General features: G+C 46.2%; 1 long non-coding RNA gene across 1 annotated transcript; it reads left to right on the forward strand.

Moving 5' to 3' along the window:
• Window positions 1–1,697: 1,697 nt before the first annotated feature.
• LOC139272641 (uncharacterized) lies at window positions 1,698–20,070 on the forward strand. The gene is made up of 3 exons (XR_011594923.1): window positions 1,698–1,748; window positions 18,455–18,643; window positions 19,929–20,070. It is a non-coding gene; the product is annotated as an uncharacterized lncRNA (long non-coding RNA).
• The last annotated feature ends 1,538 nt before the right edge of the window (window positions 20,071–21,608 follow it).

Below are 21,608 nucleotides of genomic sequence, written 5' to 3' on the forward strand. Positions count from 1 at the left end.
CTCTGAGTCACCCTAGGTCTGGCCTCTGCAGGCATGTAGGCCCTACCATGTACAGTTCTGCCCTCTGAAGGCGCTATTTTACGCACAGTACTTGCCGGTGAGTTCCGATGCTACAATGGTATCTGTTTAGTGTTATCATTCATGGATATAAAAGCCTGGGCTATCGTGATGACCTTGCTCAGATCTAGGGATTCAGCAGACTGCAGTTTGCGAAGAATGACCTCGTGGCCGATTCCAAGCACGAAAAAGCCCCGCAACACTTCCCCAAAAGTCAAGCAAATACGCATGGCCCCGCAAGGCATCTTAGGTCGGTGACATAGCTCGCCACATCCTGGCCCTTGGAGCGATGGTGCAAATAATAGCGATACCTGGCCATCAAGATGCTCTCCTTCGGCTTGAGGTGTTCCCGAACCAGCATGCACAACTCTGCATATATCTTCTCTGTTGGTTTCGTCGGTGCTAGCAGATTTTTGATGAGGCCATATATCGTGGACCCGCAAACGGTGAGGAGAATCTTCCTGTGCTTGACCGCGGTTTCTTCCTTATCCAGCTTGTTGGCACGAAGTGCTGGTCAAGACGCTCAAGGAAGGCTTCCAAATCATCACCCTCAACAAATCTCTCAAGAATACCAACCGCAACCATAACTGCGTGAAAGTTCGTGATCTGTTACTCGTTGCCAACTGTTACGTTTAGAATAACTCCACAAGACTGTACATCTTAAGCTCAAACTGTTGTGACCTTGGTCTCTTTATTGTAACTCCAGAGTGAAGAGGCAGCATGGTAGTTTGCCTTTTATACCTGCTTGCCCAGGGTGTGCAGGTGACCCCAGGGTCTCCCAAAGGTGCGCCCCCGGTGGCAAATCTTACACATTGGTTGTGTTTACATACGTAACATAAGTGCAAAAGGAATATATAAAAATTCAAATTATATTAAATCCAGTCTGCAAGAATTCTACCGACTAATTTTGTTGCAGATATTTAAAATAATTCAATCTTTTCAGTGGGCAGAGATCGATCGCTTCTGTGCCTTTGTATTTCAGAGACTGCATTTATTACTGAGACCTAACTATAGGATAATATTTTAGTCACAATATCTAGCTCCGATTATCATTGACTGGTTCATGGCTTGTCCGATAAACAGGTCAAGTTCTTTGCTTGTAAACAGCACCAAAATAGTTTCGGGGAGTTTCTAATTGCAACTGATGAGCAGTCCGTCATATTAATCCTCTGCTATCAGCAGTACATACTCGTCTGTGCAAGAATAGCCCTGATCTCAGCAGCTCTGCATTCAGCCTTGGATTTGTTTTTCGACGTATTTGGAAACGCAGGCTTCTTTGCCTGAGCTTCTGAGGACAAGAGGCAGACATGTACTGGCTTTATAAGGTTTGACAGGACACAATCAACTCGGTTTCTGGGACATTTTTATCAATACAAAAACTCATCTCTGCTGGAATGTTGAACCTTCTTCCCATAGCACATATAAATTCGCATGAAAGATTTCACAACACCATAAAATGACAAAAAAAACACTCATGAATGGAAACTGCCTCATTTGTTTTAATGGGGATTGTATACAGCAGACAGCTTGGTTGTAAAGCATGTTGCTGCTTACATGCATTGTTTGTTCCATGTAATGGGAACACTTATAGATTTCTCTCTATGTTTCCACCAATGAGTTTCCAAACCATAGTCATGCCACTAGGCATCTGCCAGGCGCTTTCCCACGGGCAATGTAAGAGGTATCAAGAGGTGAGTCACAGCATGTGGACACAGAATATTTGCTTGACATTTTTAATATGTAAGTAATATGTCAATTCTACAGAGCTGCTGTTTTTAAACTGACTCAACAGCAATGTCACTGGGACTATGACTGCAAAAGTGAAGAGTCTGCAATATGTTATGATGGGTACATGAGCCTGGAAGTTACTTGCAACTGCCATGTATGTCTTTAGCAGTCAGCTCAAGAATGGCTATAGTGGAAACCGGAAAATATGGTTTGACTGAAACTTGCCTTATATGTAGCAATACCTTGCCTCTTATTAGAGTCTCCCCATCTGGCTATACTTTGCACCAACTGCCCTGCGCAAAATGCATGCTGGCAGTGTTGCGCTTGTCACCAAATCACATCTTGGTCACTCGTCCTATTTCTCAAGCACCTCGCCTTGTTCCACCCCCTCGCCCCCCCTTTAAAATGATTGTTGTCTTCCATGCACCCGCCATGCCCTACTCTGAAAGCAGCAGCCGAGCGGGAGCAGTGGGACACCAAGCACCGCGAGAGCAAGAGAGTCGGCAGGGCTGCAAAGGGCTCGAGCCAGCCGGAGCAGCGGGAGCCAGTCCAACCAGCATCAACTGACCTGGGAGTACAAGAAATAAAAGAATTGAAGTGTGACATCACAGGAAAGCAAGTGAGTGATTGGTTGGTCAGTATTTCTCTCTTTTTCTTGGGCATTGGTTTAAATTAACAGCTGGGATAAAAAAATCTGAACATTCAAAACGTGAAAACTTAATTAATTAAATACATTAGAGCTAGCAGGGCAGGTGATGTGTTACTGCTGCAATATGTGGAAGCTGGTTGATCCTATTGAGATCCACGTCAACCACATCTGCATCAACCACAAGTGTATGCAGCTCGAGGAATTTCGGCTCATTGTTGTTGAGCTGGAGTCCGAGCTGCTGAAACTGCGACACATCAGGGAGCGGGAGTGGGAGAGTTACCTGGACGCTGTGTTCCAGGAGGCAGCCACACCCCGAGATTAACTCATTCAAATTTGGTCCGTGGTCAGGGACAGGAATGTGTGACTACGAGCGAGGAAGATATGGGGACCCAGGAGGTAGTGATGGAGGAGCCTCAGCCCTTGCTCCTCTCCAACAGGTATGAGATTCTTGCTCCCTGTATGGACGAGAGCAAGAACTGCAGGAAGGATGAACAAACTAGCAACAGCATCATGGTACAGGGGCCATTCAAGCGGGAGGAGTAAAAAGAAATGTGGTAGTTGTAGGGGACAATATAGTTAGGGGATAGATATTGTTCTCTGCAGCCAAGAGCATGAGTCCCGGAGGCTGTGTTGCCTTCCCGGTGCCAGGGTTAAGGACATCTGCTCTGAGCTGGAGAGGAACTTGGAGTGGAAGGGGGAAACATAGAAACATAGAAAATAGGTGCAGGAGTATGCCATTCGGCCCTTTGAGCCTGCACCACCATTCAATAAGATCATGGCTGATCATGCAACTTCAGTACTCAATTTCTGCTTTCTCTCCATACCCCTTGATCCATTTAGCCGTAAAGGCCACATCTAACTCCCTTTTGAATATATCTAACAAACTGGCCTCAACAACTTTCTGTGGTAGAGAATTCCACAGGTTCACAATTCTCTGAGTGAAAAAGTTTCTCCTCATCTTGGTCCTAAATGGCTTACCCCTTATCCTTAGACTGTGACCCCTGGTTCTGGACTTCCCCAACATCGGGAACATTCTTCCTGCATCTATCCTGTCCAATCCTGTCAGAATTTTATATGTTTCTATCAGATCCCCTCTCATTCTTCTAAATTCCAATGAATATAAGCCTAGTTGATCCAGTCTTTCTTCAGTGTCAGTCCTGCCATCCCGGGAATCAGTGTGGTGAACCTTCGCTGCACTCCCTCAACAGCAAGAATGTCCTTCCTCAGATTAGGAGACCAAAACTGTACACAATATTCAAGGTGTGGCCTCACCAAGGCCCTGTACAACTGCAGTAAGACCTCCCTGCTCAAATCCTGTCGCTATGAAGGCCAACATGCCATTTGCCTTCTTCACCGCCTGCTGTACCTGCATGCCAACTTTCAATGACTGATGTATCATGACACCGAGTTCTCATTGCACCTCCCTTTTTCCTAATCTGTCACCATTCAGATAATATTTTGCCTTCTTGTTTTTGCCACCAAAGTGGATAACCTCGCATTTATCGACATTATACTGCATCTGCCATGCATTTTCCCACTCACCTAACCTGTCCAAGTCACCCTGCAGCCTCTGAGCATCCTGCTCACAGCTCACACTGCCACCCAGCATAGTGTCATCTGCAAACTTGGAGATTTTACATTCAATTCCTTTGTCTAAATCTTTAATGCATATTGTAAATAGCTGGGGTCCCAGCACTGAAACTTGCGGTACCCCACTAGTCACTGCTTGCCATTCTGAAAAGGAACCGTTTATTCCTACTTTTTGCATCCTGGCTGCCAACCAGTTCTCCATCCACGTCAATACATTACCCCAAATACCATGTGCTTTAATTTTGCACAATAATCTCTTGTGTGGGACCTTGTCAAAAGCCTTTTGAAAGTCCAAATACACCACATCCACTGGTTCTCCCTTGTCCAATGTACTAGTTACATCCTCAAAGAATTATAGAAGACTTGTCAAGCATGATTTCCCTTTCATAAATCCATGCTGACTTGGACCGATCCTGTCACTGCTTTCCAAGTGCACTGCTATTACATCTTTAATAATTGATTCCAACATTTTCCCCATTACCGATGTCAGGCTAAACGTTCTATAATTCCCTGTTTTCTCTCTCCCTCCTTTTTTAAAAAGTGGGGTTACATTAGCTACCCTCCAATCCATAGGAACTGATCCAGAGTCTATAGAATGTTGGAAAATGACCACCAATACATCTACTATTTCTAGGGCCACTTCCTTAACTACTCAGGATGCAGAATATCAGGCCCTGGGGATTTATCAGCCTTAAATCCCATCAATTTCCCTAACACAATTTCTTGACTAATAAGGATTTCCTTCAGTTCCTCCTTCTCGCTAGACCCTCCGTCCTCTAGTATTTCCAGAAGCTTATTTGTGTCTTCCTTCATGAAGACAGAACCAACGTATTTTTTCAATTGGTCTGCCATTTCTTTGTTCCCTATTGTAAATTCACCTGATTCTGACTGCAAGGGATCTACATTTGTCTTCACTAATCTTTTTCTCTTCACATATCTATAGAAGCTTTTGCAGTCAGTTTTTATGTTCCCAGCAAGCTTACTCTCATACTCTTTTTTCCCTCCTAATTAAATCCTTTGTCCTCCTCTGCTGAATTCTAAATTTCTCCCAGTCCTCAGGTTTGCTGCTTTTTCTGGCCAATTTATATGCTTCTTCCTTCGATTTAACACTATCCCTAATTTCCCTTGTTACCCATGGTTGAGCCACCTTCCCCGTTTTATTTTTACGCCAGACAGGGATGTACAATTGTTGAAGTTGATCCATGTGATCTTCAAATGTCTGCCTTTGCTTATCCACTGTCAACTCTTTAAGTATCACTCGCCAGTCTATTCTACCAATTCACGTCTCACACCATCGAAGTTATCTTTCCCCAAGTTTAGGACCCGAGTCTCTGAATTAATTGTGTCACTCTCCATCTTAATGAAGAATTCTACCATATTATGATCACTCTTTCCCAAGGGGCCTCGCACTACAAGATTTCTAATCAACCTCTCTCATTACACAACACCCAGTCTAGGATGGCCAGCTCTCTAGTTGGTTCCTAGACATATTGGTCCAGAAAACCATCCCTTAAACAATCCAGGAAATCCTCCTCCACCTTATTGCTACCAGTTTTATTAGCCCAATCTATATGTAGATTAAAGTCACCCATGATAACTGCTGTACCTTTATTGCACCCATCCCTAATTTCCTGTTTGATGCCATCCCGAAACTCACTACTATTGTTTGGTGGTCTGTACACAACTCCCACTAGCGTTTTTTGCCTTTTGGTGTTCCACAGCTCTACCCATACAGATTCCACATCATCCAAGCTAATGTCCTTCCTTACTATTGCATTAATCTCCTCTTTAAGCAGCAACACTACCCCACCTCCTTTTCCTTTCTGTCTATCCTTCCTGAATATTGAATACCCCTGGATGTTGAGTTCCCAGCCTTGGTCACCCTAGAGCCATGTCACCGTAATACCAATTGCATCATATCCGTTAGCAGCTATCTGCGTAGTTAATTCATCCACCTTATTACGAATACTCCTTGCATTGAGACACAGAGCCTTCAGGCTTGTCTTTTTAACACACTTTGTCCTTTTAGAATTATGTTGTAATGTGGTCCTTTTTGATTTTTGCCTTTGATTTCTCTGCCCTCCACTTTTCCTTATCTCCTTTCTACCTTTTGCTTCTGACCCCATTTTGCTTCCCTCTGTCTCCCTGCATAGATTCCCATTCCCCTGCCATATTAGTTTAAACCCTCCCCAACAGCACTAGCAGACACTCCCCCTAGGACATCGGTTCCGGTCCTGCCCAGGTGCAAACCGTCCGGTTTGTACTGGTCCCACCTCCCCAAGAATTGGTTCCTATATCCCAGGAATTTGAATCCCTCCCTCTTGCACCATTCCTCAAGCCACATATTCATCTTAACTATCCTGCTATTTCTACTCTGACTAGCACATGACACTGGTAACAATCCTGAGATTACTACCTTTGAGGCCCTAATTTTTACGTTGACTCCTAGTTCCCTAAATTCAGCTTGTAGGATCTCATCCCGTTTTTTACCTATATCATTGGTACCTATATGCACCACAACAACTAGCTGTTAACCCTTACCCTCCAGAATGCCCTGCAGCTGCTCCGAGACATCGTTGCCCCTTGCACCAGGGAGGCAACATACCATCCTGGAGTCCCGATTGCGGCCGCAGAAACGCCTATCTATTCCCCTTAGATCCAGTTGTCATGGTCCACGTGGGTACCAATGACATAGGTAGAACAAAGAAAGAGGTTCTGCTGAGGGCGTATGAGCAGCTAGGGACTAAATTAAAAATCAGAACCATAAGGGTCATAATCACTTGATTACTACCTGAGACATGAGCAAATTTATATAGGGTAAATAAGATCAGAGAGATGAATGCATGGCTCAAAGACTGGTGTGGGAGGAATGGGTTTCAATTCATGGGGCACTGGCACTAGTACTGGGATAGGATGGAGCTGTTCCGTTGGGATGGACTTCACTTGAACCAGGCTGGGACCAGTTTTCTGGTGAATCAAATAACTAGGACTGTAGATAGGGCTTTAAAATAAATAGGGGGGGTGGGTGCGGTGATGGGGTGGGGGGGGTGGGGGGTGGTGGGGGAGGGATCCGGTGAGCAGAAATTTAGAATGTCAAAGAGAAAGGAGAAGGCAAAAGTGCATGGTAGCGACAGAAGTAATGATAACCAGAGTGTGACAAGTAGGGGCAGAGAGCATACACATACGACAAAATTAACAACTCTATATCTGAACACACAAAGCATTCATAACAAGATTGATGAGTTGACAGCACAAATAGAAATAAATGGGTATGATCTGATTGCCATTACAGAAATGTGGTTACAAGATGACCAAGGCTTGGAACTAAATATTCAGGAGTATTTCCCATTTTGTAAGGATAGGCAGAAAGGAAAAGGAGGTGGGGTAGCAATGGTATTAACGGATGAGATCAGTGCAGTAGTGAGAAATGACATTGGCTCAGAAGATAAAGATGTAGAATCAGTTTGGGTGGAGATAAGAAATAATAAGGGAAATAAGGCACTGGTGGGTGTGGTCTACAGCCCCCAAACAGTAGCCACTCTGTAGCACAAAGTATAAACCAAGAAATAATGGAGGTTTGTAAGAAAGGTACAGCAATAATCATGGGCGATTTTAATCTGCATATTGATTGGACAAATCAAATTGGCAAAGGTAGTCTTGAGGAAGAGTTCATAGAGTATATGCGGGATGGTTTTTTGGAACAATACATTGTGGAACCAACCAGGGAGCAGACTATCTTAGATCGGTAATGTGTAACGAGTCTGGATTAATTAATGATCTTGTAGTGAAGGATCCTCTTGGGAAGAGTGATCATAGCATGGTAGAATTTCAAATTCTGTTTGAGGGTGAGACAGCTAGGTCTCAAATTAGTGCTCTGAGCTTAAATAAAGGTAATTACAAAGGTATGAAGGCAGAGTTGGTTAAAGTGGACTGGGAAAATATATTAAAGGGTAAGACTGTAGAAAAACAGTGACAAACATTTAAGGAAATATTTCATAGCTCTCAGCAAAGATTTATTCCAGTGAGAAAAAAAGATGCTAAGAGAAGGATGAACCATCCCTGGCTAACTAAAGAAGTAAAGGATGGTACCAAATTGAAAATGTTGTGAAGGACAGCTGAAGGCCAGAGGGTTGTGAAATTTTTAGAAATCAGCAAAGGATGACTAAAAAAATGATGAAGACAGAAAAGATAGCATGTGAGAGTAACTAGCAAGAACTATAAAAACAGACAATAAGAGCTTCTACAGGTATATAAAAAGGAAGCAAGTAGCTAATAAACGTTGATCTCTTAGAGGATGTGACTGGAGAATTAATAATGAGAAACAGGGAAATGGCAGAGACTTCATGTTAGAGGACACTAAAAATACCCCAATAATCGATAATCAAGGATCTATTGGGGGGGGGGGGGACTTAAAACAATCACTATCACTAGAGATAAAGGGCTAGAACCTCCACTTTTGAGCTTATTGCCCAAAAATGGGAATTATTTCCGGCATGGGTGTTAAAGAAGAGTTTTCAGATCGCCGGCTTCTCGCCCATTCTCAAAACACCTAGTTTACATTTTTGAAAATGAGCGTTACCGCGAGTGATATCAAATGGGCGGTAGCGTTACATTTTTCTGACCTTCTGCTGTAAAGTGTGGCCGTCCTTAGCAACGGCATGGCAACGCTCGATTCCCACAATTCAGGAGGTCAAGGGTCATCGTGACATGCACAGAAAAGGAGACAGACAGACAGGGAGCTCAGAGGCACTGAAAGCGTATGTGGCTGTGGTATGTTCTTGTCTGGCTGTTGTGGGAGGCACAACAGAGATTCATCAGTAGCAAAAAGCCTACTAAGCTCCAAGAACATAATTGGCACTGAGTTTTTGTCCAATTAATAAGATATAACATGGAAGGGATGGAGGAGGCCCTGGAGCTGGTAGCCAGGAACACTGGTGGCAGAGGGCTCCCAGTGGTCCTGAAGCACCGCACTGCACCCCAAGGTGCCGCACCCCCATTGCCAACCACACATGAGAGCCAGCAACAACATCTTGCTTCTGGCTCAGAGCACGTTCTCACCTCGAGACCATCCTCTCCCGTATCCGTCCAAGCAGCGCTTCGGCCGTCACCGCGCCCGACCCCCCCGCCCCGCAATGAAGCATCGCATGAGGACCTCCTCGGCCAGGCGGCTTGGAGTCAGGAGGGGAAGGGGTAGAGGTGGGAAGGAGAAGGGGGGAGGGTGCAGGGGAAAGGGTTGGTTTGTACAGAAATACTAATGATTTCAAACTAATGTTCGGTTTAAATGTTTTTTATTTAACAAAACCTTGCATGACATTGTCTCAGATAGCTGCACCATTACACGCTGGTGACTCCTTAACATCAAAGGGCATAATCACCTTAACTTCAATCAACTTAAACTTTAACTGTCACCATGGTGATGCCCACCATTGATGTATGACCTGCACACACAGCAGTGTGTTAGCCTTGTAAATAACACCAATGTTCTTTCAGGCAAAGCGATCATTGATGAGTTCCTGACCTAAGGCTCTTGCAGCTATCATGCTACCATGGGTGCTTTCATGTGGTCTACAGGGGGGCGGGGGTATGGCTTCAGCATCAGCCTTATTGTCTGGGCCAATGTCAGTGTCTGCCTCCTCATCCTCCTTTTCCTCTCCCTGGTGAGGTGGACTGTCAGACACATCAGGCAATTCTTGTCCCCTCCTGATAGCCAAGTTGTGTAGCATGGAGCACACCACCATGAATTGAGCTACCTGCTCAGGGTGGTCTTAGAGCTTGCCTCCTGAGTGGTCCAGGCATCTAAAGCTTTGCTTCAGCACTCCAATGGTTTTCTCCACAATATTGCGAGTTGCTCTGTGGCTCTCATTGTATCACCTCTTGGCCTCGGTGTGGGTGTCACACAGGGGGGTCATCAGCCAAGTTGCGAGGCCATATCCCCAAGCATCCAGCATTGACCTTGTGGCTGATTGTTAAACAAGTCAGATACAGTGCTCCCACGCAGGATGTGAGCATCATGGATGCTACCCGCAATTGAGCATTCACTGCCAGTATAATTTGCTGGTGGTCGCCAACCAGCTGGACATTCAGGGAGTGGAATCCCTTGCAGTTCGTGAAAAGCTCAGCATCCTGAAAAGTTGCCCGCATAGCGATATGCGTACAGTCTATTGCTCCCTGCACCTTGGGGAAGTTTGCCATTCTGGAGAATCCTAGAGCCCTCTCACTCTGTACCTCCCTGGTCATAGGGAAGCTGATCAAGTCCCTCCTGCGTGCATACAGGGCTTCAGTAACCTGTCTAATGCAGCGATGTGTGGCATGTTGAGTAAGTCCGCAAGTGTATCCAGCTGTGGCCTGAAAAGAACCCGAGGCGTAGAACAACAGTCACTTTGACCTCGACGAACAGTGCAGTACTGATGGTGCTGGCAGGCTGCAGATCTGACCTTACCAGCTGGCATACCTCAGTGATAACCTCTTTGTGAAGCGCAGTCTCTGAAGACAGATGGTGTCGGGCAAGTCGAGGTAACAATGCTTCTCCTTGTACTTGCGGGGGGTGTAACATCTGGTCCTGCTCATCTGTTTGTCACGTCTTACATTGGGCACATAATGCTGTCGAGCATTCCTTCGGCGATGTCGAGTCTGCAGCATGTAATTGGTCACCAAGAGAGGGTGAGAAAGGACAGGCCCCATTGCAGTAGCTCTCTGTTTTCCACCGATTGGTCACAAACAAGGAATGTCCCGATGAAGACACCTCTTCAATTCCATGGTCAAGATGTTTTTACAGATGTTCACATTAACTCCAACAACCTGCAGAGTACATGCGAACTCCGCCGAGGTTGAAGCACAGCAGCCTTTTAAAGGATGCGACATGCGATCTAGAACATGGCGTCCATATCATAGGCAGTCTCTTGAAATCGAAGAAGACTTGCTTCCACTCCTAAAGTGAGATCTTTGGTGGCTGAACAGTCCAATACGAGAGCCACAGACCCTGTCACATGTGGGACAGATATTCGTCGGGGGAAGGGCGGGGTGGCACTGATTTACCGCATGCTCCTTCCACTGCCTGCGCCTGATCTCTTCACGCTCGCAGCGTTGAGATTCGAAGAGCTCAATGCCCTCCCGGATGCACTTTCTCCGCCTAGGGCGGTCTTCGGCCAGAGTCTCCCAGGCGTCAGTGGCAATGTCGCACTTCACTAGGGAGGCTTTGAGGGTATCCTTGTACTGTTTCCGTTGCCCACCTTTGGCTTGTTTGCCATGAAGGAGCTCCGCATATAGCAGTTGTTTAAGGAGTCTCGTGTCTGGCATGCGAACTAAGTGGCCTGCCCAACAAAGCTGATCTAGCGTGGTCAGTGCTTCAATGCTGGGGATGTTAGCCTGGACGAGGACGCTGATGTTGGTGCGTCTGTCCTCCCAGGGAATTTGCAGGATCTTGCGGAGACATCGTTGTTGATATATTTCCAGTGACTTGATGTGTCTTCTGTAAGTTGTCCATGTCTCTGATCCATACATGAGGGCGGGTATTATTACAGCCCTGCAGACCATGAGCTTGGTGGTAGGTTTGAGGGCCTGGTCTTCGAACACTCTTTTCCTCAGGCGACCGAAGGCTGTACTGGCGCACTGGAGGCGATGTTGAATCTCTGCATCAATGTCTGCCTTTGTTGACAAGAGGCTCCTGAGGTATGGGAAGTGGTCCACGTTGTCGAGAGCCGTGCTGTGAATCTTGATGACTAGTTCCAGTTAGCTCCACTTTTTCTCGGCAGTTTTTTGGGCAAGCGATATTGTGGGCGATATGTGTGCGAGGTGATGAAATTGATGCTGGGCGATCTCATGGCCGCTAGTTTCAGTAAATATGCTCTTTACGACAAAAAAAAGTGGGTGTGCATTAATATTGAATCTCGGCGTTAAATCAGTGCGGAAAGTAACGCTGGGTGATATTATGGACGTTGAATTCGCCCATTCTGCTGATTCCACCCAACAAAAGTGGGAGGGTGGTAATATTTTTTCCCAGCTTAAGCACATGGGGAAAGTAACACTCGCCGCTAAGTTTCCGAAAAATGCCCGCCAGTTTCCATTTTGTGCCAAAATGGGCGATATATGGGCGTTATACGTCATTTCAGCGGTAAAATGGGCGTTAAGTGGGTGTTAAGCATGCAAAAAAAGTGGAGGTTCTAGCCCCATGTACGAGGCAAATTAATGGGCCGAAAGATGGACAAGTCCTTGGACCTGATGGCCTGCATCCTAGGGTCTTAAAATAAGTGGCTGCAGAGATAGTAGATGCATTTGTTGTAATCTACCAAAATTCCCTGAATTCTGGAGAGGTCCCAGCAGACTGGAAAACCGCAAGTGTAACACCCCTATTTAAGAAAGGAGGGGGACAGAAAGCAGGAAACTATTGACCAATTAGCCTAACATCTATCATTGGGAAAATGCTGGAGTCCATTATTAAGGAAGTAGTCGCAGGACATTTAGAAAATCATAATGCAGTCAAGCAGAGTCAGCATGGTTTTATGAAAGGGAAATCATGTTTGATGAATTTGCTGGAGTTCTTTGAGGATGTAACGAGCAGAGTGAACAAAGAGGAACCAGTAGATGTCGTGTATTTGGATTTTCAGAAGACATTCGATAAAGAGCCACACAAAAGGTTACTGCACAAAATAAGAGCTCACAGGTTTGGGGGTAATATATTAGCATGGATAGAGGATTGGCTAACTAACAGAAAACTGAGAGTCAGGATAAATGGGTCATTTTCAGGTTGACAAACTGTAACTAGTGGGGTGCCACAGGGATCAGTGCTGGGATTAATTTATATTAATGGCTTGGATGAAGGGACCAAGTGTAAAGTAGCCAAATTTGCTGATGATACAAAGATAGGTGGGAAAGCAAGTTGTGAGGAGGACGCAAAGAATCTACAAAGGGATATAAATAGGCTCAGTGAGTAGGCAAACATTTGGAAGATGGAGTATAATGTGGGAAAATGTGAGGTTATCCACTTTGATAGGAAAAATAAAAAAAGCAAATAATAATTTAAATGGGGAGCGATTACAAAATGCTGAAGTACAGAGGGATCTGGGGGCTTCTTGCACATGAAACGCAAATAGTATTCAGGTACAGCAAGTAATCAGGAAGGCAAATGGAATGTTGTTCTTTATTGCAAGGGGGATGGAGTATAAAAGTAGGGAAGTCCTGCTACAACTGTATAGGACGTTGGTTAGACCACACCTGGAGTACTGCATACAGTTTTGGTCTCCTTATTTAAGGAAGGATATACTTGCATTGGAGACAGTTTAGAGAAGATTCACGAGGTTGATTCCTGAGATGAAGGGGTTGTCATATGAAGAAAGATTGAGCAGGTTGGGCCTATACTCATTGGAGTTTAGAAAAATGAGAGGTGATCTTATTGAAATATATAAGATTCTGAGGGCGCTTGACAGGGTAGATGCAAAGAGGATGTTTTCCCTCATGGGGGAACCAGGAACTAGGGGACATAGTTTCAGAATAAGGGGTCGCCCATTTAAAGCAGAAATGAAGAGGAATTTCTTCTCTCAGAGGGTTGCGAATTTTTGGAATTCTTTACCCCAGAGAACAGCGGAGAGAACAGGTGGAGATAGACAGATTTTTTAGCGATAGGGGAATAAAGGGGTTATGGGGAGCGGGCGGTGAAGTGTAGTTGAGGCCAGGATCAGATCAGCCATGATCTTATCGAATGGCGGAGCAGGCTCGAGGGATCAAATGGTCTACTGCTGCTCCTTTTTCTTATGTTCTTATGACATATCCTCATTCCTTTCCACATTCAGCCTCTGCACTGAATGACTCTTCTCTATAATTTAATTTTTCATTTCAACTACACCTGCCCTCTTTTCTCTGCATTCACTCCCCTCTTGTCCTCCCTAAACATCTCCCTCCACATAAAGTCTCCGACCCATATTCATGGCCATTCCCTCGACCTTGCCATCTTCAGATCAGGCTTGACAGTGAATTCAATTTGTGAAGCAATGCTGAAAGGCTGACCATTAAATAATATAAAGCGGCCAAAACACAGCAGTAAAATGTAATGACTTTGCAGCAGGTTTATAATTGTGGTGTATCTTAATACATAGTTTTGAGGTCGTCAAAATGAACTGAGATTAAAGTAGAAGATTGGAATGAGTTTTGATTTGAAATGTAGTAAAGCAAAAATAAAGGACTTCCATTTATCACACCTCTTAAGACATCTCAAATCACTTGACGCACAATGAATATTTTGAAATGTGGCCACTGGTATTAAGTAGGTGAAGAACAAGAGCATATAGCATCAGAGGTTAAACTAGATCAAATTCTTGGCTTTATAGTAGCACCTGGTGTCATGCCTAGCACAAAGGAAGATGGTTGTGGTTATTGGAGACGAATCATCTCAGTCCTAGCACATCGCTGCAGGAATTCCTCAGAGCAGCGTCCTAGGCTCAGCCATCTTCATCAATGAACTTCCCTCCATCATAAGGTCAGAAGTGGGATGTTTGCTGATGACTGCATAATGTACAGCTCCATTCGCAGCTCCTCAGATAATGACGTAGTCCTTGCCTGCATGCAGCAAGACCTGGACAACATCGAGGCTTGGGCTGATAAGTGGCAAGTAGCATTTACGCCACACAAGTACCAGGCAATGACTACCTCCAACAAGAGAAAGTTTAATTATCTCCTCTTGGCATTCAATGGCATTATCATAATTGAATTTTCTACCATTAGAATCTAGGGGGTCACCATTGACAGAAACTCAACTGGACCAGCTAAATAAATGCTGTGGCTACTAGAGCAGGTCAGAGGTTGGGTACTCTGCAGCAAGTGGCTCAATTATTGACTTCCCAAAGCCTCTCGACCGTGGAAACGAAGACGGGGCATGGTGTAAAATAGGCTACCGATTGGCTATTGCCTGCTTTGCACTAGCCCCAATGAGACTGATCACGTTGCCATGAAATGTAGAGTGAGAGAGATCACAGACTAATTAAACAGAGTAAGATGATCTCAAATCCATTAAACAAAATTATCACAAACCCATGGAACAGAATCAGAGCACAATCCCATTAGATAGAATACCAACTCAATAATCAGAGACCGATCACAAATCCATTACACACAGCGAGGTAGGTCACAACCAAGTTAAACACAGAGTGAGACACATATAAAAGTAATATAAAGGTTGCATGTTAGATTCCCGAGCATGTTTTCAAAGATGAGGAGACAGAATTATGAAGCAACTTGAGAAGTGGGGGCTTTTTTGTAAAGAGATTAAAAGCTTAAGTGGTGAACTGATTGATATCTTCAAGATTCTGAATAGTTATGAAAGGATAAATACTGAGATTATTTCCATTGGTTGACAAGATGGTAACAAGTGGGTTGGAGGGAGCGAGAAGTGCAGTGGGATTAGTTTTAGATTGCTTCAACAAAAAGCTCGCACAGAAAATCAGGGATCAAATTCCCTCGTACTGTATAATTCTGTGGTTCTCAGAGGGCACAAATTTAAGATAATAACAAAAATAATTAAATGGATGGTGAGAAAAGATTGTAAGACAGGGTGATTATAATGTGAAATTCTTGTCTCCAAATATTATTGAAGCATAGCCAATAAAATTGTGGTGTATGTAGCACACAAATCACTGACTCCACACGGTCTGGTGTTAATCTAACTGCTGTGACCTTCGTCCTTTATTGATCAGCTCCAGAGTGGCTCTCAGGTGTGGTGGTCAGCCTTTTATACTGCCTCTTGCAGGTACTTTCAGGTCTCCCACCACAGCGCCCTCTGTGGTGTACCATTGTGCTTATTATACATTTAAGGTATCAGGACGATACACACATCGATACATAACATCTCACTTCCCCCCACCGCCAGTCCCGAAGCGTTGCTGGGGATCACGACCTTGTTTGTCCAACAGAAGGCAGGTATGCATAGACAGTGCATTTGTATGGTACATGTTATTTGGTACAGATGTTACGTCAACGGGTTGCGGGTACACTGAGCAGTTACATTAAATAGTTATTAACTGATAACAGATCCCTGATTTCCTTATTAGCTCTTATCATTAATTGTACTTCATATCCATTATTTTACACAAACACAGTGACCATTCAGCATTAAAATATTAATTCTTATTATAAATCCGTCATCTCACATTAACATAGCTCATTTTAGACTCGCTCTTGCCTTACAGAAGTCACTTTGTTGGGACCACCACGTGGTGAGGCCCTTTTAAGACTCCTGGGTGCATTTCCTTTGTAAGGCGCCATCTTTGATGCAGCAGGATTCCATGAGGCTTCTCCTTGGGCGCCGCCATCTTTGATGCTCTGCTGCTCTGGACACGAGGCAGCCGCCATCTTGCTCTCCGCCGCTCCGGATGCCCTCCGCCGCCGTAGCCTCCGCTCCCCTCCGCTGCCACCTGACTTGCCGCCTCTCCTGTGGTCATCGTCGTCACTGCTCCGGCGGCCACTGTAGTCGCCTCCCCTGCGGCCGTTGTGGCCTCTCCAGTCGCCGCACTTGCCACCTCCCCTGCGGCCTCCGTAGCGGCCTCCTCTGCGGCTGTCGTGACCGCCGACCTCCAGCTGCTGCCGCCGCCCGAATCTCCCTCTGCATGGGCCCCTCTGATCCGCCGGCCATCCTGGATTCCTCGCACCCCGCCCGCAGCGCCCCGCCGGCTCACCCCCCCCCCCAACAACTAGGCCCGCCTCTGCAGGGCTCCTTGCCTGTGGGGGCTGAGGCTGCAGGATCTCTGTGGCTTGAGGTCAGGACTGGGGCTTGCTCTGCTTGCCTGTGGGTGGATTGAGGCTGCAGCTCCAGCTCGGTCGGCGCTGCTCTCTGGGGACCCGGGGCACGTCAGCACCCCGGGGAGCAGCAGCCTGTGGAGTGGTGAAGTCTTCCCAGCTCCCACGGACCGTCCCCATCCACCTCCGGCCGAGGAGTGTCGGCCCATCGCCTGCAATGACCCACAAAGGTAAACCATGCGTCTCGTCCCCGTGGGATACCTGCACCATCGCTCTGCCAAGAACAGGTATTAGTTCCCTGGTGTAGGTACGGAGCTTCGCCGTGACCGGGACCAGCTTGGGTCGTGCAGCTGGGTTAATCCACAGTTTATCAAAAGTTCTCTGACTCATCAACAACAGACCCGAGCCCGTGTCCACTTCCATACTCACAGGGACTCCGTTGATTTTTACTTCCATTATCACTGGGGGTGAATCGTCGGTGCACGTATACAGTCCCAACACCTCATCTTCTTCTGCCTGCTCCTCGCTGAACAGTGGATCATCCTCCATTTCCTCAGCCACATGGTGAGTCCAATTTCTTTTACAAATGCTCTGAAGGTGGCCTTTCGTGTGGCAGGTTTTGCACGTGTACTCCTCAAACCTGCACTGGTGAGCCCCATGGCTTCCTCCGCAGCGCCAGCATGGTGCTGCTTGATTGGCCCCCCTCAGCGGACTCTGAGTTCCCAGACCCCAAGGTCCGTGCTCTCTGCCCCGGGCAGAGCCATGTTCTGCAGTTTTGTCCGTGGCGGGCGCTATCCTGTGGACAGTGCCTGCTGGGTTTGAGACTGTGTGGATCATTTGTTTGGTGCTGCACGTCGAGGTCATATGTGCCCGACTGATGATGATGGCCTTTGTCAGGGTGACTGTGGCTTCCATGGCTAGCAGCTTGTGAAGGAGGCCTTCATGGCCAATCCCCATGACGAAAACGTTCCGCAACGCCTCGTCAAGGTGTGCGCCAAAATCACACGGCGCCGCGAGTCTCCTGAGGTCCGCAGCATATTTGGTGACATCCTGGCCCTCGGGTCTGCAGTGATGGTAAAATTTGTATCTGGCCGTGAGGATGCTCTCTTTCGGTTTCAACTGGTCACGAATGAGTTCAATCAGCTCCTCATATAACTTGTCCCTGGCGCTCCCGGGTGTCAGCAAATCCCTGACGAGACAGTAAACCTCATCTCCACAACTGGAGAGCAATATCGCCTTACGCTTCTCTCTCAGTGCGTCCGTGTCCTCCGTCAGGTCATTTGCTGTGAAGTAGTACTTGAGCCTTTCTGTAAAGGCCTCCCAATCATTGCCCACGGTAAAATCCTTTAGCGAGCCTAGAGTAGCCATGGTTGCGTGGAGTTCGTCCGCTTCCTTGTCGCCAATGTGGTGTATGCAGCACACAAATCACTGACTCCACACGGTCTGGTGTAAATCTAACTGCTGTGACCTTCGTCCTTTATTGATCAGCTCCAGAGTGACTCTCAGGTGTGGTGGTCAGCCTTTTATACTGCCTCTTGCAGGTACTTTCAGGTCTCCCACCACAGCGCCCTCTGTGGTGTACCATTGTGCTTATTATACATTTAAGGTGCCAGGACGATACACACATCAATACATAACAAAAATTTTATAAATGAATTAGATATTTGAAAAGAAGAACATTAAATATTAAAATCATTGTTCTCTTCACAGAAGGATTTGGGAATGAAATATATTTAAGTTAAAACAAAGTGAATTCACAGCTGGGAAGACAGAGAAAATGACAAAAGGATACATGCGCAGTCAGCTCGATCTGGCAAGGATGCTTGGCACAGAGAGGAGAAACTCAGTCACCTCCAGCCCAGAGCCAGTGAAAATCAGAAGTAAACGAGTCCATTAACAGTATGTGGCACGTTTCTATTATGTTTCTTTTTCTTGGGAAGGACTCTGTAGTTAGTTGAAATGGTCAGTTTCAGAGAGGTAATGATGGCGAATGCTGACAGTTTCACCATCATTACCACTGCAACATTTGGGCTAATGAATAATATGAAATGCAGCCACTGATGCTAAGTAGGTGAAGAACAAGAGCATATAGCACCAGAGATTAAACTGGGTCAAATTCTTGGCTGTAAACTATCACTTGGTGCCATACCTAGCACAAAGATGGTTGTGGTTGTTGGAGGCCAATCCTCTCAGCCTCAGGGCATCGCTGCAGGAGTTCCTTAGGGCAGCGCCTTAGGCCCAACCATCTTCAGCTGCTTCATCAATGACCTTCCATCCATCATAAGGTCAGAAGTGGGGATGGGATTTGATTACATCTGTTACTTTGTACATTCACTTGCTGTCTGTAAAAAACAGGTGAATGTCATATCTTTTAAATAACTGGAGTACCGCAGATCATATTGGCTAATAAAGGAATTAGCCATTATCTAACACCAATTTCATTCATAGATTTGAACCCAGTGCTAGACCAACTGGGCCGGATATCCTTCAGCCTACTGGAGAAGGGTTGGGATAGGACTTCTATCAGCTGCCCTGATCCTGCCATCTTTCTGAGGCAGAGCTATTTATGTACATAGGGCAGATTCCTGGCAGAATCCTCAGGAAAGGAAAACGCATGCAATTGGGCAGCGGGACCATCGCTGCAGTGCCACAAGGAGTGAGGTTCTCTCTAACTTTGGCCGAAGAACCACAGGAACCCCATCATTGGTCACCTCCACATTTGACTATTCCAATGCTCTCCTGGTCATGCTCCCATCCTCCATGCTCTGTAAACTTCAGCTCATCCAAAATTCTGTTGCCTGTATCCTATCCTGCACCAAGGTGGCAGGATCGGGGCAGCTGATGGAAGTTCTACCACAATGCTTCTCCAGCAGGCAGAAGGATATCCAGCCCAGTTGATTTAGCACTAGGTTCAAATCTATGAATTAAATTGGTGTTAAATAATGGCTGATTCACCCACCACCCCGCTCCTTGCTGACCTACATTAACTTATGGTCTCACAATGACTCTGTAAGAATACACCATTTTCTGCTATATTTGCTGTAGATCTGCTATAAATTGGCCAAACTTAAAAAGTTGACCAAATTTTATAACGCTGCATGCCTCACGAGGCCAAGATGCTAGCTGCTGTGAGAACTGTTAATTAAAAGAAACTGCTGAACTCTGCAAGTTGCCTTTCTCACAGATAAGGGAGCGAGAGACCTTGGGCAAGAACAAATCAAGTGAGCCATCACGGAAAAACAAAACATTTGCAGACAGTGGCCAACCTTGAAGTCACCGATGAATAACGGACTATTGATAAAAACCCAACTGCTAATCGAGTTTGATATGTACAATGTTATGTCTTGAATAAAGAATCTGATCAGATCCTGTAAGCTCAAAGTAATGTGTGACCGTAGTCCTTTATTACAGGTCTCCAGAATGTCTCTCCAGCCTGTGAGGCTTCCTTATGTACAGGTGCTCCCAAGGGATTGTGGGATCCCTTGGGACTCCAGGGGATGAGCCCTCTGGTGGTTAAACAAGGTATTTACAGGTTTACATATATAACAACACTCCCTCCCCCCCCAAAATCAATTGTGTAACTATTTCCAATGTGAGTCGATCTGGGGCCTTCCTTTCCCTGGTTGATTGTCTCGGTGCAAATGCTGGTTTTGGTGAGTCGTTGTTGGGTCGTCGCTGGGCTGCTGCGCAGCTGGCCTTGCTGGGCTGCTGGGTGTGGTGAGTCCTGCTGGGCTGCTGCAGGTAATGGATTCTGCTTCATGGTCAACTGCTGGGTCGGTTGCCACTTGTGTGTGTGTTGGGGGTTCGAAAAAGGTAGAGTCTATTGTGGGTTGTTCTGGATAGTCCGTGAATCTGAGTTTGGTTTGGTCCAAGTGTTTTCTGCAGGTGAGTCCATTTGAAAGTTTGATCAGAAACATGTTACTCCCCTCTTTGGCCACGACAGTGCTGGGAAGCCACTTGGGACCTTGTCCATAGTTCAACACAAATACAGGATCATTAATCTTGATTTTGCGTGACACATTTGCACGATCATGATATGTATTCTGTGGAAGCCGCCTGTTCTCTCCCTCTTCGTGTAGATCAGGGTGGACTAACGAGAGCCTTGACTTGAGTGCCCTTTTCATGAGCAGTTCAGTGGGGGGAACCCCAGTGAGCGAGTGGGGTCTCGTGCGGTAACTAAGCAGGGCTCGGGATCGACGAGACTGCAGTGAGTCTTCAGTTACCCTCTTTAAGCTCTGCTTGATTGTTTGCACTGCTCGCTCTGCCTGACCATTGGATGCTGGTTTAAACGGGGCAGATGTGACATGTCTGAACCCACTGCAGGTCATAAACGCTTTGAACTCGGCACTGGTGAAGCACGGCCCATTGTCACTCACAAGGACATCAAGCAGGCCGTGCGTGGCAAACATGGTCCGCAGGCTTTCAGTAGTGGCAGCGGACGTGCTTGCCGACATTATCTCACATTCAATCCATTTGGCGTACGCATCTACAACCACAAGGAACATTTTTCCCAAGAATGGATCTGCATAGTCGACATGGACCCTGGACCACGGTTTGGAGGGCCAGGACTAGAAACTAAGTGGCACCTCCCTGGGTGCATTGCTTAACTGCGAACATGTGTTACAGTTGTGCACACAGGACTCTAAGTCTGCATTGATACCGGGCCACCACAAGTGGGATCTGGCTATCGCTTTCATCATTACACTGCCTGGGTGGGTACCGTGGAGGTCATGAATGAAAATGTCCCTGCCCTTTTTTGGCACCACTATCCAATTAGCCCATCGGAGGCAGTCTGCTTGTATCGACATTTCATCTCTGCGCCGCTGGTATGGCTTTATTTCTCCCTGCATCTCTAACAGGACAC

This window comes from Pristiophorus japonicus, chromosome 9, assembly GCF_044704955.1.
Source record: "Pristiophorus japonicus isolate sPriJap1 chromosome 9, sPriJap1.hap1, whole genome shotgun sequence".
Lineage (NCBI taxonomy): Eukaryota > Metazoa > Chordata > Chondrichthyes > Pristiophoridae > Pristiophorus > Pristiophorus japonicus.